The sequence below is a fragment of the Tenrec ecaudatus genome, chromosome 9 (assembly GCF_050624435.1).
Source record: "Tenrec ecaudatus isolate mTenEca1 chromosome 9, mTenEca1.hap1, whole genome shotgun sequence".
NCBI classification, from domain to species: domain Eukaryota; kingdom Metazoa; phylum Chordata; class Mammalia; order Afrosoricida; family Tenrecidae; genus Tenrec; species Tenrec ecaudatus.
In genome coordinates this window covers 110,644,725-110,672,289 of record NC_134538.1, presented here as the reverse complement: position 1 = coordinate 110,672,289, position 27,565 = coordinate 110,644,725, and the positions used below count along the sequence as shown (strand labels likewise).

The following is a 27,565-nucleotide window of genomic DNA, read 5'->3' as shown; positions in this document are numbered from 1 at the left end:
GAGTTCCTCTCATTTGTAATTGTTTCACATCCTTTTAAATATTTTCCTCTGAAGATGAGGCGTGGCAATCCAATGTTAGGTACTTGGGCTGTTATCTCAAGCATTAAAATGTACTTTCACTCTTAAACCTTCAGAGACATTCCTGAGCAATTTGCGAATACAAAGACAGTAAAAAAAAATTGAACTATCACAGTTGACTTAAGAGTAAAAAGTAACAGCTATTCACAGGGCAGTTACTCCTTGTGCAAGTTAAGAAGTTGTGAGGTTGATAATTGTATTGGCCTCATCTTGAGCCCCACTTCAAGCATTGCTTGTCCTAGATCCAGCTCCTGGGCAGTCACTGAGCTCCCCTAAACCTCCACTGCCTGAGAAACTCGCTTTGGAGCCCCATAGCTTTTATCTATTGATTTTTGTCATGGGTTCTCTTTGTGATCTAGAGATGCTTAGCATTCAGACGTGTACCGCCCACAGAGCCACTGTAGACCAAGGGCCCCTTGGACAAGCACTTCTCCATTTCCACCCAGGCCCTGCAGAAAGCCCCAGTGGAACGGAGCGCCAGTGGCCAACCTGATTACATGCCTTTGGACTGTCCTGTGCAGCTTCAATGGTGCATGCATCTTGCCCTTCTCGCCGTTTCCTGGAATCATTTTTCTAATAAATTATAAAGACACTAGTCTTTGTCTATAAGTCAGAGTAATAAAATGTTTACTTTTTAATGTAAAATTCCCCCCCTCAGACCTAAAGTCACCATACCTAGAATGACTGAGTTAAACAAATAAAATTCTCTAGAGACTTTGTTTTTTAACCTGGAAAAAATTTCCTAATAATAGCTCCTAATAGATGTTTACTCCCAACCACAAAGAAGAGCATATTGAAGGTGTATTTTACAGTAAGTACTGTGTAAAGTTGGATGTTAACCCACTGCGTGTTTGTAACTGAAAATAACTATTATGTTTAAACATGAGTTCATCGAGGTAATATGGGTTTTGTGGCAAGTCTTTGAAACACAGAAGTCTTTTAACCACGTTATATCGTCTCAGTTGTAGAATGGAAATAATAGAAAAAATATGAAGATGGGTGTAAATAGGAAGTGGCACTACTAAGCAGTGAAAGAGGCTAAAATTGTTCAAGCACCGCAGAGTGGCCCCAGCCTCAGGATGACCCAGCACGCAGGAAGATGTCCCAGGCGGTAGCCCCCTGGTTATGAACTTCGACTAGCACTTTCATTTCATGTCAATATGTCATCACTCTGCAGCAACGGGACCAACCTTTGCTGGGAACAAATTCTTCATTACAATCACCTTCGCCTGCTAATAAGCATAGCACTTGAACAACCGAAAATGCCTGCAGCCCTTTCTTGCCCTAAAACAAGAACACCACACTCACTGCTCTGGAGTCACTTCTGACGCATAAGGACCAGACAGGGCGGGGTGAAACTTCGCGAGGAATCCTCACAGGAGCAGAAAGTGTCCTGGGTCTCCCGCAGTACAGGGGATGAGTCCCAGCTGCACTACACCTGCAGGGCTCCTCCTCTCTTGGACTGAAGTCAGGTCAAACCTGCTCTGCCTACACCTTCCATTTAAAGGCACAATCAGGAATGCATCTTGTTCGTAACCCGCAGACTGCTAGTACTGATGAAATAGCTCTAGCAGGGCTGCTTGAAAGTAGAGCCAAGATAGGCAACATGATCTCACAAGGTGCGGTTTAGCTTAGGGAAGAGCCATCAATGACTCAGATACCAAAGGTGGCAGAGGTTGATCAGGAAACCATGGTAGCAGTTATTACCAGGAAGTGTGTGTGTGTGTGTGTGTGTGTGTGTGTGTGTGTGTGAGTCAGACATTCTAGCTTCTGTAAGATGATATTTCAGCATCCACGCCAAGTAATCTCCACCCACATGTGCTATACATAGATAACATTTCTCAGGATTTCTTAAAGTGACTATCCAAAGACTCAAGACGTATTTTTCAAAATTAAATCCCCGCGCATTCTGGCCGTTCCCAGTCACCTTTCCCATGGAATCCACAATGACGTTTCCTGTCCCTAGTTTCACACCACCTTCAAGCCTGTGACATTCCAGCCTTTCCGCCATATTACCCTGTCTCATGTGCTATGAATACCAGGGAGGCGGGGAGTAGAATAAATCTTGAAATGTTTCTGACCCCTCTTTCTTGATTTCCATCTGATTGACCACACCTCAGACATTTCAATTAGCACAACTTTCAAGAGTCTGTATATGTGTGTGGGGGGCATAACAGGGGGACCAGGAGTGGGCAAAGTTACTGTGCTCAGCTGTTAACCTTCACCAGAAGGCTGGCAGTTCACATCCAGAGGGTGTTTCAGAAGAAAGGTCTGGTGATCTGCTTCAGGAATATTGGCAATGCTTCGGGGTCTTCTTAGGAAAATTGAGTTTCTGTGAAGGGTGATTTGGGAACAGACAGGGTGGTAGTCTCACAATATACTGAGCATAACTAATGTCACTGACTTGAATATGTGAAGATTGATAAGATGATATCTTATTATATATATAAATGTAGGGAGCTTCAAAAAATCACTATATTATAATTTCATATTCCTGTGAACTTTTGAGGCCTCCTCATATATATCCCAGAGTTTTATTTTAAAAGAGTCATTCAACTAAATAGATACTGAACTGAAAAAGGAGAGGAAAAAACCTACAGAACCCAGGTCTATTCTGACACTCATGAATCAGCATCAACTGGTGGACAACTGGTGAGGAATGGGTCAGGATGAGCCTTGTTCACCACCCCCTCTACCTGCAGAACCCACGTGAGGGTTTGTGAAATGAAGCTCAGGAAGTATTCTTCTGGCTTGGTCTAAACCAGGAATCTCCTGAGGTTTGTTAACACCAGTGTGACTTTTGTGTTTTCCTCTTTTTCATCTACCATAAGTGATAAAAAATACACAGTTATTTATGTAATACATTTAAGGAAAAGGAAAGAAAATCAGAGAGCTACACAACTTCCTGATTTTGAGGATTAGAGCAAAATAAAAACATGGAAATGTCAAAACAGGATGTTTTTATGTCTTTTAAAAATGCAATACACTTTAAATACTTATACGTAACAAATCAATACTTTTAAAAAGAAAAGTATGAAATAGTTTTTTTAAAACATATTAATGCATTAAAAAAAACTCACTGCATTGAATCTATAGGACAGGTAGAACTGTCCCCGTGAGGTTCCAAGACTCAATGTTCATGGGAGTAGAAGGTCTTATCTTTCTCCCATGGAGCAGGTGGTGCTTTTGGACTGTTGACCTGGCAGTAGAAGCCCAAAGTCTGGTAGCCACTACGCCAACAAGGCTCCTAAGTAGATTCACAGGATGTTGTAAAGGGAGTAGAGATAGAGCCCTATGTATTTGTGGTAGTTATATAATAATTTGTCACTTTGAGGATTAAGAGTGAAGGGGGTGGGGTCTAGTCTGTCAGTAGGATCATAGTCAATAAGGCCTCTGTGTGGGCGTGACCTTCTCCTGAGGATTCTAGGAACTCCTGTATTTTCTCCTTGGAGGTGGGAGGCACACTCTCCTCTACTCCCTCCCTGAGAGTTGCTCTACTCTCTACTGACAAGACTCATGGAGCTATGCCCCAGGAGCTGGAGAAGCCACATGGACCAACCCTGATGCAACCAGACTTCTAGAGCTGGACAAGCCATGTAGAGACCTCTGGTAGCGCTGAGATGCTTACAACACCACTGGATCCAGAATACTTCCAACCCAGTGGCCTGTGATCTTTCTGCTTTTGGCGTCATTGTATATGTGTTTCGTGAGTCTGAAGAGGACTTTATAGATTGGTATCGGACATATGGGCTAATATCAGGCTTATGGACTTGATCTGGACTGGACTGGGATGTTTTCTCAATATTCAATTGCTCTTGGCTATAAACCACTTTCTTAATCACATACGAGTCTCTATGAATGTGTTTCTCTGGTCTACCCAGACTAACCCAGTATTCTTTACCTAGTTTTCCCCAATGGTAATAGCTATGTAGCTACAGAACAATCTCAAAATTTGGAGTGGCTGGTGAGTTCATACCTTTAACCGTTCAGTTAGCAACCTACTGTTTAACCCACTGTACCACCTAGGTTCCTTTCCTAACCAGATGTATCTTGAAATCAGGATACAGAAATAGTCCATTACCCCAAAGACCTCCCGCATGACTACCTGTACTTCCCTCATCCCAATCCCTAGCAACCACGAATCTGTCTACCTCCATGACTCTGTCACTTGGGGAATGCTATCTAAATGGAGACATAGACCGTGTCCCCTGTTGAGATAGACATTTGTCACTCAGCATAAATGCTATGAAATCTATCCATGTTTTTTTTTAATTTTAACAATTTATTAGGGGCTCATACAATTCTTATCACAGTTCATACATATACATACATCAATTGTATAAAGCACATCTGTATAGTCTTTGCCCTAATCATTTTTTTCTCCTCTTTTCTTTTTTTACATTTTATTAGGGACCCATACAACTCTTATCACCATCCATACATATACATACATCAATTGTATAAAGCACATCCATACATTCCCTGCCCCAATCATTCTCAAGGCATTTGCTCTCCACTTAAGCCCCTTGCATCAGGTCCTCTTTTTTTTCCCCCTCCCTCCCTGCTCCCCCCTCCCTCGTGTGCCCTTGGTAATTTATACATCGTTATTTTGTCATATCTTGCCCTATCTGGAGTCTCCCTTCCCCACTTCTCTGTTGTCCCTCTCCCAGGGAAGAGGTCACATGTGGATCCTTGTAATCAGTTCCCCCTTTCCAACCCACTCACCCTCCACTCTCCCAGCATCGTCCCTCACACCCTTGGTCCTGAAGGTATCATCCACCCTGGATTCCCTGTACCTCCAGCCCTCATATGTACCAGTGTACAGCCTCTGTCCTATCTAGGCCTGCAAGGTAGAATTCGGATCATGGTAGTTGGGGGGAGGAAGTATCCAGGATCTGGGGGAAAGCTGTGTTCTTCATCGGTACTACCTCGTACCCTAATTAACCCATCTCCTCTCCTAAACGCCTCTATGAGGGGATCTCCATTGGCCGACACTTGGGCCTTGGGTCTCCACTCTGCACTTCCCCCTTCATTTAACATGGTATATATATACATATACACATATATACACATACATACACACACTTATATCGTTGTTTTTTTTTTTTTGCATGATGCCTTATACCTGGTCCCTTGGCACCTCGTGATCGCACTGGCCGGTGTGCTTCTTCCATGTGGGCTTTTTTGCTTCTGAGCTAGATGGCCACTTGTTCACCTTCAAGCCTTTAAGACCCCAGACACTATCTCTTTTGATAGCCGGGCACCATCAGCTTTCTTCACCACATTTGCTTATGCACCCATTTGTCTTCAGCGATCCTATCATGGAGGTGTGCAGTCAATGATATGATTTTTTGTTCTTTGATGCCTGGTAACTGATCCCTTTGGGACCACTCGATCACACAGGCTGGTGTGTTCTTCCCATGTTGTTTTTTATATCAAAAGTCTGTTCTTTATTGTTGCCAAGTAGCAGTCAATGGTTTTTGACTATCAGTTTGTTTAACCAATCATTTATTTAGGACATATTGGTTGCTTCCAGTTATGGACTAGTACTCCCTACCCCCACCCCTGACAGAAACGTGGGTGTAGGGAGACAGCAGATGAAAATTAAATATGAAAATAAAAATAATTTATAAATTATCAAGGGTTCACAATGGTGTGAGGGTGCAGGAGAGAGGGGGAAAAAGAGGAGCTTATTCCAAAGGTTCAAGTAGAAAGAAAATTGTTTGGACATGAGGATGGCAACATAGGTACAGATGTGCTTGATACAACTGATGTATGGATTATTATAGGCCTGTAAGAGCTCCTATAAATTATTTATTAAAATACAAAAATGGAAATAAAATAAAGACTACACATTAGTTATAGGACCATTTTGAGTCTTATTTGTTAACTAGTATGATTTCATAATTTTATAAACTAACATGACTAAAAAGTTTACCAAAGTTTTCTAGGTAAGTATAAAAATACCTGTCAATCCAGTCTGAACCCCCCCATAGTAGAGCGGACCAAGAAGGGAACATAACAGATCAGCAATGGGAGCAAAACCTAGCCACAAAGTTCCCGAGAAGTCCCCAAAATAGACTTCAGGCTAGGAGGGGCAGGACCAGTGGGAGATAGGCACAAAAGTAGATGACAGACCTGGAATTATCTATGCTTTTTCTTTTTTGCTAGTTATTATATATATATATATATATATATATATATATATATATATATATATATATATATATATTTTCTTTTTCTCTAATCTTTTGTTTTCTTTTTGTATTGTCTATATTATTTTTGGTTTGCCTGCCTTATAAGATAGGCATAGGAAGCAAGCCCAATGAGAAAGCAACTGGACCAAAGGTTCTGGAAGAGGGGGAGGTAGTGGGGGAAGGTAGTGATGAGCAAAGAATTCCATAGACAGGGGACAACTAGGGAATTAAAAGGAACAATGAGGAGGACGTAGAGATCACAGGAGTATTGGAGCAACAGCAATCTAACTAAGAGGCAGAAAAAGGGTGAGTGTGATGGTGAGACAAGAGGAAGGTGAAAGGAGACATAGGAAAGATGTAGGAAGCAAAGCTATGGATACAGGTATAAACATAGGTGTGCATTTATGTAAATATATTAATTCATAAAAATAGAGGTATTGGCCTATGTACATATATTTATATGGCAATACATTGAGGAACTGGTTGGACTTTGGGCCTCTGCTCAAGCCCTCCCTCAATGCAAGAACACTTTGTTTTCACAACCTGGCATCCTGTGATGTTCACCCTCCTGGCATAATCACTCAAAATGAAGCCAAGCAAATGTTGTGGAGAAAGCTGATGGTGCCCAGCTATCAAAAGATATAGCATCTGGGGTCTTAAAGGCTTGAAGTTTAACAAGCGGCCATCTAGCAGAGAAGAAACAAGCCCACATGGAAGAAGCACACCAGCCTGTGCGATCAATTATGTAGTGTGGATAGAATCAGGTTCACGGGCACAGGAAATCCCAAACAACAACAACAACAAAAGGCATATTGTTGAGAATGAGGGGGGTCAGAGCAGAGACCAAAACCCATCTGTAGACAATGGAATATCTCCTCACAGAAGGGTCAAAAGGAAGGGATGAGTCAACCAGGGCGCAGTATAGCACTGATGAAACACACAATATTCCTCTGGTTCCTTGAGGCTTCCTCACCCCCTACTATCATAACCCCAGTCCTGCCTTCAGTTCTGGCTAGACTTGAGCATGAACCCTGGCAAAGATAAGAGCTTGTGACATGAGAAATATCTAGGTCAGATAAACCCCTCAGGAATAATGAGAAGTATTCATACCAGGAGGGTAGGGAGAAGATGGGAGGAGGAGGGCAGAAAGGGGGAATCGATCACAATGTTTGATGCATAATACCCCCTACCTTAGGGGGATAACAGAAACATGGGTGAAGGGTGACAGTGGACAGTGTAAGATATTAAATCAATAATAATTTATAATTTATTAAGGGATCATGAGGGTGGGAGGGGGATGGAGAGGAAAAGATGCTAATATCAAGGGCTCAAATTGAAAGTAAATGTCTAGAAAATGATGATGGCAAGATATGTACAACGGTGCTTGATAAAATTGATATATGGAAGGTTATAAGAGCTGTAAGAGCCCCCAATAAAATGATTTAATTTTTAAAAAGACAGCATCTAACACCAGGGTGAATTAAATTTCATAGTTCTCAGAGAACTCTTGAAGAATTTTCTTCCGTGAGCCACAGTTGGAGTCTGATGAAACTTGCACAGAAAAGTACAATATTCGTTAGTAGCAAGTCTCATACAGTGTAAGACAAGAGAGGCAGACCCGAGGTTATAAACGAGACCCTGTGCTTTTCAAAAGATGGAAACCACCTAAACCCATGAATGAATGAATGGATAAACTACTGCAGATACACATCCTGGAATATTAACTCAGTGCCAAGGAGTTGATTCTGACAGAGGGGACACACCGATTGGGTGAAGAGAAAGGTCAAGAGGGAGAGATCAGCAAAAAGCAATCGAGGCGAAGGACAGTACTGGGACGAGGAGTGTAAACCTTAATGGCAACAAAGGCAAACACTGCCATGCATATGAGCCTGCGATACTAAACAGTAATCCGTAAGGAGATCCAAACACGCATGCTGAATAATGGGGGGAAGGTAAGGACACTGTCCCCGACTGTGTATAGACTTGACGGAAGGTTATTTTTGCGTATGTATTTATAGGAGGGGACTTAAAAATATTTGTGGGAAAGTTGCATTATCTTTTAATTCTATTTTTTTCCATGAACTTTTAAAACCTCCTCTGTATGTGCTGCTAATATGTCCATGTATACAGTACAGTATGCAGAGCGTAAAGTTATATAAGCTTATTAAGCAGGACGAAACCACTTGAGGGGGTGAATTGCTGGGCCGGGGGCTCAGGACCACAGTGTCAGCGCACACTGGGTCAATTGGTCCTTGATTCTACTTTGGTGACTAGTGGGTGTGGCTTTAAAAGCTCATCAGGCACGCCTCTAAGCGGCAACCACTGGTTTCTGGATTCAAAGGCTAGAAGAGTGAAGAAAGTAAGCGGCATGGAAACAGTGAGTCTGAAGGACTCCTGGACCCCAGGCACCCCTGCCTCCAGCATCCCGAGTGCAGGAAAAGCAAATGGTTCCTGGCTACAGTCACCAAGGTCCTAGATAGAGTCGAGTCAGAAAAAAAAATAGGGAACAAAACTCAAAATCTTAAGAAAGACCAGGCTTACCGGCCTGATGGAGACTGATGAAGGCCCTAGACCATGACTGCTAGTCACTCTGTGGCCTCTACTCTCTCCGAGCTCGCTACATCAAGTCAGTGCTGACTCATAGTGACCCTAGAGGACGGGGAGAAGCACCCTGCTGGCTCCCCAGACAAGACTGTCCTCTCCACAGGAGTAGAGAACCACAACCGACAATACAAGAACAGAGGGCAGTGCTTGCCCAGGGACAAAGCTCAGAGGGTTGGAAGCGATAGGAAAGAAGGATGAATGGGAATGGTAAATACAGGGAAGAAGTGGAAACAAATCAGTTACCTTGCGGAGACTTGCAAACAATGTTATGAAATAAAGTGTGTTTGAATTGTGGAGTGGAAAACCAAAGTGCATGGTAAACGCTCACCCAAACCACAATAAAATTTTAAAAACAATGTAAACTGCAGGCTTAAAAAAGTCTAGGTCAGTCAGAGAAGGAATCCTGGTGGCGTGTTGTGGAAGACCTGGCATTCAACTACACCAGCACTCCTTGGAGCATCGGTGAAGACTTGCAGTCTTGCAAACCCTGGGTAGGGTCAGTATAAGTTCTAATCCATTTGATGGCCATGGGTTTTGATTTTGGTTTTAGTGCAAGGTTCAAAGCCTTTTTCAATTATTTAGTGAAGGTGATTGAGATAAAAAAAAATCTATTGTGAGTAGAGGATGCTTCAATCACTCTCAAAGTGAGAACACATTTGCATAACATTAAAGGGCAAGTAGATATCTGTGAGTCTGATGTTAGTAACCCAGGGATTGCATCTAGTTTATCACTTGGATGCAGTGGGTATTAAACACGTTCCCTCTTTATTTCCATTTGGGATTTCAGCTTTGAATTCTGACATGGTTGCTCTTGCAGGCTTCTGAATGCCTTGGGCCCTGCCCATGCTGGAAATGCATACATGCTCAGTGGTATTGTAGCACACAAATCCAGTGATGGCCTGGTGCTTTCCAGGGAGTTCAACTGCAAATAACATTTTAAACTCTTGAAGATGTGGCGGGATCATTCATTTTAATGCTTGTAGGCAGGGATTTTAAGAAATGCTGCCTTCTGTTTTGTGATTCCTTCTGAAAGCCCTAGAAGACTTAGCAACATATTTGGAATGAGCTGAAGACTATCATTCGGATGTTTCCTTTCATCACAAGGAACAGGGTCAGAAGGGAGTCCTGTAACAGGGACAGCATCTGCAGTTCAGTTTGTTTTAATATATCCCAGATATATCTGGAGATATATATATATATCCCTGGTGGCATAGTGGATTAGACACTGGGCTGCTAACCACAAGGTTAGCTGTTCAAAATCATCAACCACTTGGCAGGAGTAGACAGCCTGGTCTTTCTCCAGAAGAATCTTTTGTGGTTTCGAACTGCTGACCTTGTGGATTGTAGCCAATGCATAGCCATGATGCCATCATGGGTCTTAGTGGAGCCACTGGGTGGGTTTGAACCACTGACATTTCAGTTAGCAGCGCTTAATCCACTATGCCACCAGGGATCCATAGGACTTAGAGCAGGGGTTTGCAAACTGCGGCTCTCAGCCTCATGCAGCAGTTCCGGTTTATACATGTAGCTTTGAAGCAAAATTGAAAAAATTTAAAGGATATTGTTCAGATAATGGTGATTTCATTTTTTTGATAAATATATATTTAAGGCTTGAGAAATTTTTGAATTGTTGGGAGTGTTGAGGGTTCCAATTAATGGCACCCACTCTAATGTTTTGAATTTCAGAAGAGTATTTATTTGGTTAACTGGACTGCAAGAATCTAAAAACAATTCTTTACATTGAAGTCCCTAATGGAAATAAAAGCCAGTTTATGTAGGAAAAAAGCCATTTATCAGGGATTTTCCTATAGAGTGAGCAGATATGACAAAAGATTAGTCTTGGCACTCCCTGAGACAGTTTCATCCTGTCCTATAGGGTTGGTTTAGAATCCTATAGGGTCCTCAGGAGAAACATCAGGCTTTCTAATCTTGTGAAGAGCTACAGTCTCAGAAACCCATGGGGACAGTTCTGCCCTGTCCCATAGACTCGCTATGAGCTGGAAACCACTTGATGGCAGTGAGTTTGGTTTTGGGGAGTGACAGCTTCATTGGAAAGAACAACCAAACAACAAACTTGTCGATACCCTATAGGACTGAGTAGACCTGCTTCTGGGGGCTTCCAAGAATGTCAGTCTTTACAAGGGTTGGAATGAACTCAGTGGCAGTAGAACTGTTTGCGAGAATATTGCCATATTGTGATATTTGTGCACATTCCATGAAAAAAGACACATTAATATAGTCCTTTAGCTAAGACTTCTTATTCCAGACAGTATGCTGAGGATTAAAAGATGAAAAATACAGGTATCTTTCAGAATTCAAAGAACTTATTTCTTTGGAAAGTGCCAAGCCAGAACTCTGAATTTGTGTTACAAAATGGGACATACATATGTGTGTATTCTTGTCAGACAGTTGGGAAATGCACATAAAAATAATAAGATGACTTCAGATGGTGGTGAATGTGGAGCAGGTTGATGAAACAGAAAATGTTGGCAGGCTAGGGGCAGACTATTTCAGAGAGATGGTTAACATAAGACTGTGGAGGGGGTTTCAGTGAAAATAGGGCTGTCAGATTCAATAAATGATGCAGCACACTCGGTTTGAATTTTAAATAAATAACATACTTAAAAAAGAAAGTACGCTCAGTCCTCACCTGACATGGTTAAGTTCCCAAGACCAGATTACTCTGGAAAAATGGACATTATGCAAAATTGGAGGTTGACCATTTTAGATCACAAAATGGAAGAACATTCTATCATTATATCATTGTATAACCACCAAACACAGAGAATCCTAGCCTGCCGAAGTGACACAACTTCACCATCACAGCTTTGTTACTCGAGCCTCCCACTCAGAGGTCACTGTTGCCAGACACACTTAGTTTGACTATTATGCAAGGGTGACCCCGGTCAGACATTGAGAAACTATTGATGAGGGCTGAGGACACAACATGAAATCAAGTCGCTCTCAGCAATATTGATGAACACTGCTAGAGCATGAAGCTTGTTTGAAAAGCTAAAGAAAAATCAGGATCAGACTACGACTAGGTATCTGCACAATGTCCATATGATACAATGTCTGCTTCCCAGAATGCACTTTGGACATTGAGTGGTGGGTGACTCTAGTAAGGGGGTTGGCAAACTGTTGAGATGGAAGAGCCAATCCTTTCCCTCACTGTGACACTGGCCCGAGCCACTGTCTGACATTGTGTTGACTGCTGAATGACCTGCCTGCTTTCCCCTTCCATCTCGGAAAGTCCTGCGAGTGATTGATTTTAGAATGTACTCTTATTTTCCCAAGATCAGGATGCTATAGTTAATATTGTTATTTTTAATTATAATCAATCCTGTTTTGCTATGATGATTTTGTAACAGACATACCCTGTTTTGATCTAAAGAATGTCTACGTTAATTTTGATTTCTGCTTTTGTCAGACCTGCTTGCTCTATAGGAAAATCCCTGATCAATGGGTTTTTGCCTGTATAAGCTGGCTATTGTTTCCATTAGGGACTGCAATGTAAAGAATTGCTTTCAGATTCTTGAAGTCCAATTAACCGAATAAATACTCTTCTACAGTTCAAGACATTATAGTGGGTGCCATTGATTAGAACCCTCAACACCCCCAACAATTTAAAAATTACTCAAGAGCCATAAATATATATTAACAAAAAATGAAATCATCATTATCTGAATAATATTTTACTTTTAAAGGTTTTCAATTTTACGTCAAGCTACATGTATATATGGAACAGCTGCATGAGGCTGAGAGCTACGGTTTGCAAACCCTTGCTCTAAGTCATATGGAACCCTGGTGACACAATGGATTAAGTGCTGCTAATTGAAATGACGGTGGTTCAAATCCACCAGTGGCTTCACTAAGAGCCATGGTAGCATAGTGGCTACACATTGTGCCGCTAACCACAAGGTCAGCCGTTCAAATCCACCAGATACTCTTCAGGAGAAAGAACAGGCGTTCTACTCTTGAAAAGAGTTACAGTCTCAGAAACCCACCGGGCAGTTATTTCTACCCTGTCACACAGAGTTCCTGTGAGTTAGAAATCGCTTGGAGGCAGTTGAGTATGGTTTTGAGGAGTAATGGCTCACTGGAGACAACCACCACCAAAAACCAAACTCACTGACACCAGATAGGAGCCAGTACAGCTGCTTTGGAGGGTTTCCAACATGGTGAGTCTATAGGAGTAGAAAGCCTCTCTTTCTTGCTGGTGATTTCCAGCTGCTGTCCCCTGCACTTAGCAGCCCAATGTATGCCATCAGGGCTCCCTCCACAGTAGAAAAGACCTGGTAATCTGCTCCTGTAATCTAATTAATCTAATCTAATCTAATCAGCCTAGAAAAGTCTGTGGGCCAGTTCTAATCTGACACATTGGGTCACTATAAATAAAAAATAAACTAGACTGCACCTAACAACAGCAGCAATATAATATACAACGTGGCATATATCAGATTAAAAACACACAGTGTTGCATTCTTAATGCACATTAAGATCTCAGCTACACCTGTCAAGACATATTAAAATAGTCTTGTGATTTCCTGGCCAAGAGTTTTATCATGTAAGTTTATTATCTGCTCTCTAGGCTGGTTAATTCATTTGATTAGAGCCTGGGGCTCATGACAAAGTTGGGAATTCAGTCATGATTGACTTCAATTACTTTGATCTCTATTTGCATTCTAAATCCTGAACAACTTCTTACAAGTCAGTGGTTCTCCAACAATTCCAGATCAGAACCAGGAACTATTGGAAAACTCCATCTCAGACACCAGTGTAAGGCATGAAAAAATAATATTATAAATTATCAAGGGTTTGTGAGGGAGGGAAAAAAATGAGGAATTAATACCAAGGGCTCAAGTAGGAAGAAAAGATTTTGAAAATGATGATGGCAACAAATGTACAAATGTGCTTGAGCAATGGATGGATGTATGGATTGTGGTAAGAGCTGTATGAGTCCCCAATAAAATGATTTAAAAAAGGGAAAACTCCATCTCACTGATGGAGAGCATTTAGGTTGTTCACACTTGATGCCCATTGATTGATTGGGCAATTTGGTAGATGGCAACAACTCACCTAACATTTAGAGTCAGTCAGTGGGTTTTGCTTTTCTCTAGTACTAACGTGGTCAGAGACATTTATGATTTGTGCAAGTGATTTGGTAGTTTTAATTTTGTAATCACTTATCAATTCATAAAAGCCACCAGGGATGATCTAAGCATTGATCACTACCACATAAATGCAGGGTCAAAAGAAGCCCTGTAATAGAGGTGTGCTAGATCAATATATTAAGTTACCTGTGGGTCTTCTTTTTATTCAAAATATAGACCCAAACTTTTCAAAATTCCCTTTGCATATATTTTCTTTCCTTTAGAGCTAAAGTGATCTTTACTTTATAGTAAAGATTGTATTAGGTATTAGGACTGATTATATAATTTACATGGAAAAGACACATTCTTCTTTTCTCTTATTTTCTTTCCTCCTGCCCCACTATGTTTACCCGTTGCTTACCTCTCAGTAATTCCTCTCAGATACAATTTTTTTCATCAAACATGACTAGGAAAGCTACACCCTCCTCACAATTAATTTTAGAACCCTTGCTATCTCCTGTCCGTCTTGTTCATGATTGCCTCACTGCTCACTTCCCCTATTTCCTCCCCTCCCAATTGTATAATTGTGCTTGATCTAATTTGAATTATGGGCTGTTATAATATCTGTGAGAGTTCCCAATAAAATGACTTAAAAAAGATGAAATCCAAAAGAAAAGAAATTCTACCAAAATAATTTCTGAGAAATAGGTGAATGCCGAAGAATACACAGTAAGACCACTCTACACATGGCTGAATAAATTCTTCTAGAAAATTGTGAACATGCATTTAAATTAGGATGTCAAAATCACACCTAACTAACGAGTGGAAACACAAGTTCCACTCCAAAAGTTCATGGAAAGGGGGAGTTAGAAGGTAGTAGAATTTCCCACAAATTTTTGAAGGCCCTTTGTACTTCGTTGAGTAGACCAACATTCTTCTTGCAGTGGGAGGTTTCTGAAGGTGCTCTTCAAACCATGTAAGCATCCTTTGTTTGCTTTTCCTGAATGCTTTTGAAAGAATAGATTAAGTATATAGACCAAGCTTTCTTACCATGCATTGTTTTAGGCCTTAATTACCCTGTAATTTTACTTTTCCTAAGACTGCTTTCTTATCAGCCAAAGAAGAACAATTAATTAAATCACTTTGGCAATGACCTAAACATCATTCAAATTATCTCAAGCAGTAATATGAACTGCTTAGGAGGTCTTGATAACTAATGGTCCATTCTTTGAATGTATATAGACTCCCACAGGTAGTGTGAGAGGCCTTGCTTTGTAAACATTATTTCTATTATCATACAGCCTATCTATAACTTCAGGAGAAATAAAAAAAGACCCCCAAAACCCCCAGCATTCAGGAAACTCCCTTATTCACACCCTGTCCTAGGTTCTTAATACAGGAATTATGGGGAGAAGTAGATGTTTAACAAACAACTGTATAGGGTTTCTTCAACTTGAAAATCCTTCGAGAAATGAACCAGTTTTTCTTACAACAATTTACAAACAGGCATAAGACTCAAGGTTTTCGATTTACTAGTGGGCATATACATTTACTTGGTTGCTTCTAAACAACAGTTAGCAAGTTTAAGCAAAGGAGAAGTCTGGAAATAGTTTCAAATTAGGGCTCAGGTTTTGTATAGGACGATTTCTGAACTCATAAATGTTGCCAGGAGAAAGGTCTGTGACTCAGTTTCTCTATACGTGTGGAGGACTTACATTGCCACCTCAAAGACTGATAAAGAGGGAGGGCGTTCTCCAGTTTTCTACCTTGCCAAGCAGATGGAAAGTATGCTGGTCACATTCCATACTATACTAAGTCACCTCACTCTGGAAAACTCGGGGCCTTGAAAGAAGCTATAGATATATAAAATTACTGCTTCAAATAAAAATGCCATTTTATAAAATTACAACATCTGTATCAGAAAACAAAGTTCTATCTTGTGAGTAACATTTATGTGACTCTCATGGATAGGGGGAAGAAGACATTCTCACACGACAGCTCTAAAGAACGGTTTTGAAAGCTATTGGTTTCAGTGATAAAACGCTATCGATCTCTAAGGTGTCCTGGTGGGAAAGGACTTCCTCGCTAGAGCTGGGTGGTTTCCCTAGAAAAATGATCAGTATTATTATGAAAATAGCAATTACTTGGCTATATTTGTGGCTTTAAGGAGATATTCATATTTAAACCTGAAGGCATTTAGTCAAAGCTTTTCACCTTGTCCGGAGAAAGGTAAGGCTTGCTATTCCTGTAAAGATTGCATCTTGGAAACCACTCAGGAGCCGATCTGTGCCATCGTATTAGGTCTCCAAGAGCCAGAATTGAATCCAGGGCAGGTAGTTGTTGGTCGTCTTTGTCATCGTTGCCCCTCACCCCCTCAACATCTTCTAACTGGACTTGGTGGATCCTCTGGTCTGCTAGGCTTCTTTGGCATGTGGAAACAGGCTGGGAGAGCTTGAGCCGCTAGCTAAAACCAGGAATCGATTGCACCTCCCAAACTGTTGCAAGGGCTATGGTGATCAGGGGCTCTTGGACCTGAGAACCAGTGGATTCATCAACCACCACAGGGCAAGCCGAAAGCGGAGGTTATTTGGAAAGGAAAGAAAAGCAGGTGACCCAGCGGGTTGGGCCTCCAGTGAGTTGCCTCCGCTCACTGAACTGGGTTTAGGTTTTTTTTACTTGACCTGTCTGTATCTCCAGGTTATGACCAGACCAATCCTGGGACTGGCTCTATTTCTCAGGTCCAGTACACCTGGTCATGCTCTCTCCACAGTGGGTGTTGCCTACGCACGGACTAGGAAGTAAGCAAGCCAATTCAACAAAAAGTCTTCTTGGGTTTGAGGACGCTGGAATTTAGAATCAGCCTAGTGGGCTGGTGCCCGCGGGTTTAGGAATTACATTGTCCTAGGTGGTTGACTTCACCCAGCCTGAAAGCCTGCCACTCCCCATACTCCCCGAGGCATGCCCTTTCCCTCAACTAGTTCCAGCAGGTTCTCTGTCTTCCATCTCTCACTGCCCCCTTCTCCAACTCATTCCTGTTCATTACACCTGTCCTTTCACCTGTTCTGTTAAAGCGCAAGGTGAGCGGTTGGAAACCACCTGCCGGTCCACAGGAGATGAGGTTTTCTACTCTTGTAAAGGGCTGCTGTCTTGGAAACAGACGCAGTGGTACTCTGTCTTTAGAGGGTGGGCTGTGAGTCGAAACCTGCTAGATATTTGAAATTTGAGTCTGAGTCTAAGCGACCAGGGAACTAAGAAGTAATTGACGCTTTCTCTGAGGAGGCCATTGCCAAGGTGATATACCTGGCGACCAAGGACGGAAGCGGTTGAAGATCTCCAGATAAGTTTGCAGCGCCTGTCTGGGGAGCAGCTTGGAACGGGCGATGGCCAGAGCTCTTTCCCTGCAGGCTTCACCCCGCATTTGCTGCCGCACAGCAGGAAGCTAGCTTGGCCGGGCCAAACCGTTGTCTCCTTTGCGCCTCCGTGCACCGTGGAGTCAGAGGCGCGCTTGAACTCCGGGGGGCAAGCCAGAAGCTGGCCCGACCGCCGGGGTGGTTTCCCGGCCGGGGACCGGGGCGTGATGGGGGGCAGGTCGGGGCGTGGAGCAGGGGCGCCGGGACCGGGCGACCTACCTGCGGGGCGGCGCTCGCTTCCTGGCTTCGGCTGCGGGTCGGGAGGGAGGGAGGGTGCGGACCGGCGGCTCTGGGCCTTTTTAAAGAGGAGCCAGCGAGCGCGAGGAGGGCGGGCCCAGGAGGTTTCGCAAGAGGAGCGGTGAAGAAAGGGTTTCCCGGAAGAGTTGAAGCTGGGAATCCCTGCGGGCTACAAAGAAGAGAACTTCCCGTGTTGCTCGCGCTGGCCCTAGAAAGGGGGGTTCAAGGCATCCTTCTTTCCCAAGCCCCGTGGAGGCCGGAGTTGGAAGGACTCCCTTCTTCTCGGGTCTCAGAGGCCGCTGTGGGTCCCCGGGAAAACACCTCCTCTGCACCTTGTGCGTTTGTTTCTCCTTGTCCAACTTCACCTGGGTCCAAGGCGACCCGTCCCACCCCGCCCCAGCCCTGGGACGCAAGCGACTCAAAGCTTAGATGAGCTTGCTTGGGGTCTTTTTTTAAAGAAAAGAAAATTATTCATTCAAATGTAAATAACGCAATTAATTTTTTTTAAACATGAGTAACCATTCAAGCTCTTGAATTTGTCTCTCTGGGATTCAATAATAAGAAAGAAAGAAAAAAAATCAAGGCAATCGCTCAAAAGCAAACATCAGCCCTTTTCTCTAAGTTTTCAAGATCAGTATTTCTTGGATGGCGTCCTTAAACTGCTACCTTCCCGTGCGCCAGGCTTGCTGAGAGTTGGAATGAACTCTAGGACACTGAATTTTGTCTGACTTTGCCTCTATTTGGCGATCTGGTATGGTCAGCCGTATTTTCATGTCAGGCCCATTTTCGCCTAATGACCTAGGCTTTGCGACCTAGCCATGTCGATAGTGAGGGGTGGGTGTGTATAAAGCAGCCAATGCAATATCCTTTAAATAAACTGCTTGGAATAAAAAAAGACGAACTAGAACAGAAGCAAATTATATATATATATATATGCAAATGTAAATATCACCCTGTAACTTTTTTTCAACCATAAATTGCTTGCTGTTGAATAATACCTGGGATTTTATAGATTCTCCTAGAGAAAGAAATGGAATGTTATGCTACTCAGTTATGAATAGATAGGGTCTTCCACTGATATTTCCTTATGCTTCTGTTCTAAAGTCAATTAACTATGTCTTTCAACTCCTAGTTGCCAGTGCAAATGGGCAGGAGAAAAAAACTGGTTATTTGACGGAAGCGCTTTTTCTCTAGCCCCGTTCTTTGATGTCAGTCCCCAAGGTGGGGTATGGTAAAGGGTTAGCTGTGGGACCTTGAGGGTTAGAGAAGTTGGCAGGCCTTGCTGATGACCCATCGTCCTCTGATGGTGACTGGCTCTGGGATCCCAAACTTATTGGCCTCTTCCGTTTTGTAGGGCTTTGCCTTCTCTGATCTTGACTACTCACCAAGGAGTTGAAGACATAAGTTGCCGAGTGGGGAACACAAGTGTGACTTGGGCAAAACAAAAAGCAACTTCCATACTCAGACAGTTACTGGGTGAAAGCGTCTGGAGAACACTGGAACTCCCTTTCACTGCCTGACCCCACACGTGTTTAACTGTTTTTACCACGCCCCTCTGAAGTACAGCTGCCACAGGGGCGGCAGTCAGTCTCCCCTCTTTCTACTCATTTTTTGCTCTTTCATGGAAAGTTCATTCACTTTGAGAGGTTTGTTCATACTTCCTGCTGAGCCCTTCACTGTGGTTCATTCAGACTCTATGTGATTGTTCATTCATCTTAACATCCAATGGGAATCTGTACCTAATCCTTTACACCAAAGCCAAACAGTATCCTGATGAGAGAATGGCAGAAACCAAAAAGCCGAACCCAATCTGTTATTGAAATCCCTTGAGGATTGTCAATTTAGATCATCCTCTTATCCTTTACTAAGAGCGCTCTTACTGCAAAGCAATTCCATATTGCTTTAGATTCATTGAGAAAAGGAAGACATTGACATAAAGGGGACACCCTTACTTCACAAAAAGAATCTTATTGGCAACCACATATTCTCTTTTAAAAATCACTTTATGGGAGGCTCGTATAACTCTTATCACAATCGTTACAAGCAACAACATTCTTTATTACTTTTTTCTCCCACATGTTATCTGGCACATGTAGAGTGTTTCTGGCTGTTTCTCTCACTTCTGGCAAATTCTTTTTGGTTGAGGTAATAATAACTAAACACCAAACTCATTGTGAGCTTGCTGACTCCTAGTGACCCCTGTGGGTTTCTGAGACTGTGGACAGGAGTAGAAAGCCTGCTCTTACTCCCAAGGAGCTGCCGGTGAGTGTGAACTGCTAACCATGAGGCTCAAAGCCTTATGCATGACCGTGACCCTTCCAGGGATCCTTTGGCTGATAATATTGTCCCTAAACCCAATATAGGTAAAAAATCATTGCAAATGGACATCAGATTGCCATTGATTTAAGAATTCCTTGTCAGGATTTACTCAACGGCTGTGGGTTTGGCTTGGGGCAGCATAGAGTCAATCTCTCCTATTACGAGGGTCAGGGATTTAAGAAGAAAGAGTATACCTTTGGTGTGTAGGCACTTGTTTGTACTTTTTTGGGGTTAGTATTTTTTAAGTTAGTAATGATTTTAAAAAGTTATAATTAAGTGTTATGTTTCTGAAGAAGTAATCAGGATAATACTCTTTCGATTTTAGACCATACTGGCTTAATAAGAAGTCAAACATTATTCTGGATCAAATGATAATCTTTTGTCTGCCAAGATATTTCGACAGTTTTAATATCGGATGGTAAGCCTGTACGATAATCCCAGCAGCATGCTGGTGGTAAGATTCTAATGGGTTTATTGAGGAGGAAATACTTATTGAGGCTGCTTTCATCATGCCTCTCTGCTTCAGTGCCATTTTTGTGTGTGTCCTGGTGGAGTCCCTTCAAGCACTTCCGGGTTATGTTTAGAACTTGAAGGGCTTGGAAACCACCAGCCCTGATGAGCGCTCTTGCCACCAACTTCATGGTTCTTTGAGTGACAGCACCCTAAGAAAGAGTCTTCAGGGCTGCTATGTTCACGAACACAACAGCTACAGTGGTGGTCACCAGCATCGACAGAATGCCTTTCCCTTTAATATTCACTGCGTTCTCTTCACTGTCTGCTGCTTCCCCGCCCACCCCCACCCCCAGGGTAAAAGGCCAAACAAGTTCTTTGGGGCTCTGTTGTGGAGTGGGAGGCAGGCCTAGGAGGAAGCGAAGGTATTCGCTTATGCTGTCTCAGCTGCAACCCAGATCAGGCGTGCTCTGGAAGCCGACTCCAGGGACCTCTAGCAGGGTATCAGGCAATGGGAAAGTCTTAATTTAAGTTTATTAAATTATCATTATCTAAAAGATGTAAACCAAATGAGAGAAAGATGATGAAAGGATGCCTTACCATTGGAGCCCTGCGTGGTGGTAACTGTTGATACATTCAGCTGTTAAGCAAAAGGTGGGAGATTATTGAAGTCCCCAGAAATGCTTCAGAAGAAAGCTGTGGCAATCTATTTTTAAAATATCAATTATTGAAAACTCCATGGTGCAGTGATCTGCTCTGACACACATAAGGCTGCCTCAACTTGGAGTTGACTGGATGACAACCAGTTAACGGACACCTGGGTGACAATTGGAGGTGTTTATGTATCTTCTATGGGCATGTCTTTCTAGGAGGAGCTCAAAATCCACAGCCTTGTTTATTCAGGATTCACATGATCCTGATAACCATCCCTGACAGCCAGCCACCTGGTCATAAGGCCCATGGGTGCCTATCTCAGAATAGCCGATGGGTTCACACCAAATACTTTTGGGTCAGTAGTGCAATGCTTAACCTACTGCACCACCTGGCTTCTCTTGTAATAATGAACATATCACAAACAACAATAACAAAACCAAGCCCACTGCCAATGAGTCAAGAATGACTCGCAGAAAGCCTAGGTATTCAATATTTACTGCATTCATCAATGAACATAGCTACAGGTGTAGTTACATAATCTCATGTCAATCTCTTGAAGACATGTAAAAGTACAGGGGTGGTATTCAGCCTGTCAGTCAGGTCACAGCCTGAGGGTCTCCTGGTAGGCGTGGCCTTCTCAGAAGGAGGGCCCTGGGAACCTCCCCTTCTCTCTGGTCCTTGACCTTCCTGCTGGAGGACTCTGATTGCTTCTAGGGCACTAGATGCATCCACTGCGATTGGATCCACAAGAATCTGCACCACCAACCTATGATATTCCTAAATTCTGCATCATTGCTTGTGACTGTGTGAATCTGAAGAGGCACTTATGGACTAGTATCGGACTGATGGACTTCAGTTGGACTGGGCTGGGATGTTTTTCTGATATATAATTACTTCTTGATATAAAGCTCTTTCCTACACATATATGAATGTCACTGGATTTTTTTCTCTAGTCCACCCAGCCTGACACACCAGTCATATAAATGACTTTAAGTCATGTAAGTTCTTGTGAGAACAGAAACATGGTTTTTAGCACACTGAACGCTGATTTGCTCATTGCCAGTGATGTAATAACAGCTATCAGGACAGATGTACTTGCTGATGGTCCCACATTCTCTCCTTGTAAAAATATCCCATGGAAGTCTTTGCGCGTGTGTGTTGCGGGGGTGGGGGTGTCAGGGTGAACACTACACAGGTCTGAAATCTATACCTAAGAAAGGAAGTGATGTCCATTCTACACTATGGTGACATATCTGCCGCCAGAAGCAGACAGCTAGGTCTGTGGGCCAGGTCACTCTGGTTTGTGGGCAGTACTTGGTAGTTACATAATCTGGTGTCATTTTGAGACTTGGGAGGATTAAGAGTAAAGGTTGTAGGGTCTAGTATGTCAATTGGGTCATAGCCCATGAGGCCTCTGTATGGGCATGGCCTTCTCTCGAGAATTCTGGGAAATCCATTATTTTCCTCCTTGGAGGCGGGAGACACTTCTCTCTCACTGCTCACTCCCTTAGAGACACTCTATTGAAAAGACACATGGTGTTATGCTGATAGACCCAGTTCCCTGGGAATGGGAGGAGCCACGTGGAGACCCCTGCCAGCACTGAGATGCTTACAGTGCTACTGGATCCAAAGACTTTCTACCCACTGGCCTGTGATCGTCCAGCATTCGGTGTCATTGCATGTGTTTCGTGAGTCTGAAGAGGACTTTATAGACTGGTATCAAACATATGTGCTTCTATTAGACTTATGGACTTGGACTGGACTGGGCCTGGGGTGTTTTCTCAATGTTTAAGTGCTCTTGTATATAAACCTCCTCCTTATTCACATATGAGTCTCCATAAATTTGTTTCTCTAGTCTACCCAGACAAACACAATTATTAATTGACATAATGGGGAATCATATTCCCAAGTGTAACCATCAACTAATAACAACAAAATCATTGTCTTCTAAACTTGTCCTTATTTGGTGGATGAGAACAAAACAATTTTTTAAATTTGGATGAGAAATTTTAAAACTTCATTTTTATGGGTGGCAGATATATTCCAATTATGTAAGCTCTTTTCTTTGCCAAAGGCAAGAGTCCCAAAAAAGGAAGATTAAATTAGTGGGATATATGGGGTGGAAAGAATTATTTGTATTACTATTAAACTTAAGAGCCACTTCACTTATTTATTTTGTGGTTTAAAGATAGAGTTTTTTCCCTTGGTCCTAGGAGGGACTAAGAATTCATAACTTTTATAGTCCTTTCTTAAAGTTTTGCTGTAGGGGATCAAGGCAAGTCCTCCCAGATGTTATGTCCCACTAAGGAATTCCCGGTTTGGAATTTCCATCTTTACTATGCTCCTGAGTATTTCCTAACACCACCTCACTTGCCAGCTTGGCTTCTCAGACTCCTGGCACGACAGACTTATTCAAGATGATGAAGTAGGTGTAAAGCCAGTGTCCACTAAATGTTGGGATAAAATTTTGATTGGATGAAATTTTGTCTTTCACATCTTGTATTTCTTTTTTGTTGATGTTGTTCTCCTTTTAAGTAACCACTCTCTCTACTACTTCAGGTCCTGACCTCTTTTGCCTCTTTCCCAGGGCTTCACTTCCCAGTGCCCCATACCTTTTTATGGGCTGAGTGAGATTTTCAAACGTGTTGGCCCCATGTCTCCTTCCTCTATAGCCCTGGATGTGACTGACTTAATGATCAATCTTAAACTCAAGTATAAATTAAATGTAAGGCTTGCTTTATATATATATATTTGAAATAAAATTAAAACAGTTTTTGGAGATATCATGTCTTAATTCAAAGAAATACATCTCTTAATGGTGGATATTTCAGGCACCCTGGGAGATATTTTTGAGTATGGGTATAACAAATGTTATGTCTTTTGCTTGCTCAGAATTCAGAGCTAGGAGTAGGATTAACATGAAGTGAGAGAGGAGCTTAGGACACACTACGTTGTGGTGCAGGTGGCAGTGAGCGCACTGTTGCTGTCAGCAGTAGAGGAGAGGTTCATGACCTAGACCTGGTTGATCAAAGCACGCAGCTCTTTCTCTCCAGTAATTGGCTTAGTCATGACATGTGTCATGGGCTGGAGCAATAGAAATATTTCCTGGAGTAATTTAGAAGGAAGAACTCTATACAAAGATTCCCCGAGATGTTAGAATTCAAACCTTGGGCACGTTGAGGGGAAAATGTGCCTCAGAAGCTATAATGGAAAGGAGAGCGAAGAGAAGGGATGAGATAGAGTTTTGAAATTGTTGGAACACCATACCTAGAGAGATCTTTATGGTTTTTGTGGCAGTTACCTGATCTGTGGTCAATTTGAGAGTGAAGGGGTAGAGGTCGCAGCTTGATGATCTCATTTGGAGGCAATAAGGAGATAAATAGCTGGCTGGAGGCAGGACACTCACACACTCCTTATGAGACATTACTGACTAGGAGCCTGATGGAACTATGCTGATGCAGCCAGAGCCCTGGGAGCTGGAGGAGCCACATGGAGACCCCTGCCAGTGATGAGATGCTTTTCCCATCACTGGACCAACAAGGCCTCCCCCCCCCCCCAAGCCTGTGACATTCCTACATTCGGTAGTATTTCTTGACTGCATGAGTCTAAAGAGGAATTTATGGACTACTATTGGACACATGGGCTAATAGCAGACATAGGGGCTTGATTTTGACTGGGCTGGGATGTTTTCTTAATGTACAATTACTCTTTATATACAACTTTTCCTGTACACACAAGTCTCTTTGGATTTGTTTCTCTAGTCCACCCAGAATACACACTTTTCTCTAGATCACATAAGTCAGTGATTTGTACAATGACTTCAGGATAATACAAGGGAACCCTGATCGTGTAGAGGCTATGCACTGGGCTGTGGCCAGAAAGGTCAGCAGTTTGAAACCACTAGCTGCTATGTCGGAGAAAGACTGGACGTTCTATTCCCATAAAAATTTAAAATCTCAGAGACTCACAGCGGCAGTTCAACCCTGCCTGTAGGGTTACTATGAGGCAGTGTCGACTGTATGGCAGTTAGTTTTTGTTTATAAAATGAGATGAGGTAGGATTACCGGAGACCTTCTCAACCATCCTTTGGCAATCATACACATTGCCTTCTAAGGTGACAGCACCACAATATGCAATCAGAATGAGCATAAAAATCATTGGTTTAAACAAAAACAAAGCCAACCTGTTTTTAGTTTTCTTGTAACTCCTGATTCGTTACCCAGCCAATTCCAGATATATTTGGAAAGATAATTTCCTGTCTCAGAAAATATCTTTTTGTGTTTCTCGTTCCTCTTTAGATACTGGGAAGTGACTTAATAGAAACACCTTTCTACTCCCCCACCCTGCTCAAATGCAAAGGGTACAGTGCAAAAGCCAGGCCACTGGCTTGGTCTTAACCAATTTCTAGGAAAACTGCCAACACAGACCAGGAAGCAAAAGCAAACAACATCATGCCACCCACCTGTATCTAAAAAAAAAAGTGCTGATGGGAAAACCGACCAGACACTGACAATGTTAGAGACTGGCTATGTGATGATGTCATGACCGACAATAAAGAATTTTAAAATAAGACAGGCCTTAAAGAAATTCATGAGAATTTGGAAATTCGAGCTTGACTATTACTACAGCAAAGCTGGCAGCCATCAAAGCACTCCTGGAAAAGCAAATGAAAATATCAAGATGTTTCTTCTCTGCATATTTCGACTCTTCATAAAGATCAATCGTTTCCTAATAGTCATTTTTCTTTCTTCACATTGCTTTGATGGAAAAGATGTACTTTATACAACCCTGCAGGTAGGAAAACATTGTGTAAGGACCATTTCTTTGATAGTCACTGATGATTTGTCACTTTCTTTCCCTACTGTAGCTGGCCTTAACAAAAGCTGAACCCACTGCAGCCAGTCAACTCGGACTCCCAGAAACCCACCGGAGAAAGTCGAATGGCTACGGCTGGTTTCCAAGGGTGTTAGTCTGTAGGGAGGCAGATTGCTGCATCTTTCTCCTGTGGAGCAGCGCTGGTGGGTTCCAACCACTAAGCAGCTGTGTGCTGAACCACTGTACCACCTTGGCTGCCACAGTTAACCTTAGCTTATGATACCTTCATGCAAAGAATTGATGAACATGCCTTAAAAAATGGATTCACAGGCACACAATTCCAAAGGCATGAAAGAGGGACGTTAAATACTTCCCCTTGCCCTGCCCCCCTTTCAGGTGAGTTCCACGATCTTGTGGAAAATTTATTGAAGCATCTTCCATAGATAGGTTATGGATGTAAAAACATGTACATCTATTCCTAGAAAATACAAGTGACAGCCTACTAGTCGCACCCTTCTACAGCTTTCTTTTTACCTTTAATAAGATAACTTGGAGATCATTCATAACAGAGCTAAAACATCCTGTTTAAAGTCACACACACACACACACACACCTGTCGCCCCTCACGTGCACCCCTTTACTATTTTGTACTTTGTTCTACAACATTCATTGCTTTTTAACAAACTATAATTTAAACATTGTGCTTGTTTGTCTTTCTCCTATACTGCAAGCTCCATGAAGACCAAGGTTGATTTTAAATGTGTGTGTGTGTGTGTGTGTGTGTGTGTGTGCGTGTGATTTACTTGAGCTCTGGGGCTGCTGTGAGGTGAGCATTGGACTGCTAATGCAAGGTCAGCTTCTCAAACCCACCAGCAGCTCCACTGGAGAAAGAGGAGACTGTCTCTGCTCCAATATTGATTTCCAGTCACAGAAAACGCCCAAAGCAATTTTACTCTGTCTTATAAGGTAGCTATGATGGGATGTCAGTGGGTTTGTGTCCACCTAAGGGGTGAGACATATATGGGGGACGTGATAAAGTCCCCCATAAAGTCCCTCATTTGTTGAATGCATGAATCAAATAAATGAATTGTCGGAAGGGAAAATGATGCACAGATACAAATCTGTAAAATAGAAACGGAAAAAGTGAAGTACCTTGAAACCGCGCATGTCAAGAATGTATTCTTGCTGCAGTTGAAACTGTGTTTCGCCAGCTAAAGCCGGGCGTGTGCATAACTGCCTCTAATGATTGCCAAGTGTTTTTGTGATAAAATGGTTTGAAAATAGCCAATGCCTCCGGCTACTTCATCTCTTGCCATTCCCAGGGTTCTGCGTTTCTCCTCCCCTCAGCCTCCTTTTCCATCTGTGACCTTTTCATTTAATTACTTCTTTCGCAACGTTATGTCTCCAGTGTCTGAAATAGCTTCTGTGAAAGTAGTAATAGGCATTCTGGGCCTAGTTTCAGGAAGCATCTCTGTTGTGAGATGTTGCTTCCCGAGTCCCAAGAGGCAGGGCTTGTAAACAGGCTATAGAAGGATGTCCAGGATTCAATATACAGATGGGCAGTGTGGTTGTTAGATTTTTGCCAACTTGATGGTTCCCGTGTGGAGGTAGGAGTTGAGCCAATCTGCCCATCAGCCTGGTGATGTCTCCTTGGTGCTGTGGCCTTTTTAGAAGAAAGACACGGAGAACTTCCTCTCTGCCCCTGCAA

At 42.6% G+C, this 27,565-nt stretch overlaps 1 protein-coding gene across 1 annotated transcript in view; it reads right to left on the bottom strand.

Annotated features, from left to right (window-relative positions):
* The window catches only part of STEAP4 (STEAP4 metalloreductase), a 33,372-nt gene extending 15,723 nt beyond the window's left edge, over positions 1 to 17,649 (bottom strand). The window contains exon 1 of the mRNA XM_075557617.1: positions 17,602 to 17,649. The gene's annotated coding sequence lies outside the window, so the exon portion shown is untranslated. The remainder of the gene's footprint in view (positions 1 to 17,601) is intronic.
* Between the last annotated feature and the right edge of the window lie 9,916 nt (positions 17,650 to 27,565).